We start from the raw sequence: 1,573 nt of genomic DNA, 5'->3' as shown, positions 1-1,573 counted from the left end.
GCTACACCCATGCACTCCCCAGCTGTATCTCCCATGCTTTCCAAAGCCAGGCCCTGGGCAGAACAGTCATTGTCCTTTGCATCCAAGTCCCTGGCCTTGGAAGAGATTTTGTGAGGCTATGCCATCCCCATGGGCTGTGGGGAACAAGAGGGATGAGAAGGGCAAGATTTGTACTCTGTCTTTTGAAAAAGGTTTAGCCAAACACCTTTGCACTTCCCAGAGCCTTCATGTGGTGCCATCAACCTGGTTCCCAGGGCACAAAACTGTTGCCTCTAACCACCTCCCTGTGCCAGCAGCTGACAGCAGCCACACCAACATCAACAGCAGCATCCCACCACTCAGGTGCTATATTTTGCTCCTCCATGTGCACTTTACCGACCCATTCTCCCCATTCTCTGAGCCTTGCTGTAGATATAAACCCTTCCTGCCAGGAAGCCTATTTAGCATGGCTGAGTATTTGTTGAGCTCCCACAGGGCTCCCAGTGAAGTCAGAGAAAGCCATTTCAGCCAGAGGTGGGCACGCAGCGATGACAGGGTCTGGCAGCAGTGTGGGGAGAAGATTCATCAGTGGGGGAGGCCAGCTGAGGAATTGACCTTGCATCATGACTAGAAGCTGTTTGAAATATCCAGGTGGTTTGAGGTTACCCCTCTTCATCCCTCTGACCCTGACCCTCACCTCATTTCTTCCCACGTCAGAGCTCACCTAGTCCTCACCAATCTCATGTTCATCTTTTCACCACTGGGCTCCCACTCCTGCTTGCTGTTCTGCAGGTCTTCCTTGCTGGGCCACCACTCGGTTCCTCTTGCTTTGCATGGCGACAGCACGGCCTAGCCACACTTCTCTCTCCCTCTTCTCTTTCCTCTTGGGTGGCTCCTTCTTCAACCTAGCAGAGCCAGCTGACCTCCTGCAACGTGTCTCTTTCAGGAAAGGACAGAGGAGTTGTCCTTGCTGTTTTGCCAGTTCCTAGGATAATGTACAGCGTGACGTAGAGGAAAGAAACCCAACCGCTTATTTGAAGACTCCAGGACCTTCGGGCTGACTCAATTCAGTCTTCATGTTCAAGTGGGGAATGATTGAGCAAGAACTTGATTTTATCAGAAGGAGGTTGTCCATTCTCTATTCCAGCAGGGATTTCTTTGGTTATTATCTATTCACGCATTTAATTTCTTTAGAAACGGCATCTGCCCAAAAGCTCTGGGCAGCCTGCCATTCCTCTGATGTACAAAGTGTACTTGTTATTGAACCTGGGAATGCATTAGCTACTGATCAGGTCTTGGTCTTGCAAAGTCTTTTCCATATGCTTAATGCTATATGTCACGGATATTCAGAGGGAAAAAGCTAAATTTGCCATTTCTTTTTATGTTACTGGAGTTACAGTGAGTGACACTCTGACCACTTTTAGGTACTTTATTGTTTGTTCCCCTTCCCTAAAAGACCCAAGATCACACCCCACCTGGATATGTGGAATGCAATGATCCTTTCTTGCTTGTAAAATTATGTCAAGTTACTAGCGTTTTCAGCAGATGTTATTCACTATTTGGTTCTCTAGAAAGATCTCAAGTAGAGCAGTTC

Source organism: Tauraco erythrolophus, chromosome 11 (assembly GCF_009769465.1).
Source record: "Tauraco erythrolophus isolate bTauEry1 chromosome 11, bTauEry1.pri, whole genome shotgun sequence".
NCBI lineage: Eukaryota > Metazoa > Chordata > Aves > Musophagiformes > Musophagidae > Tauraco > Tauraco erythrolophus.
The sequence above is the reverse complement of the archived record's forward strand: the minus strand, read 5'-3'. Positions refer to the sequence as shown.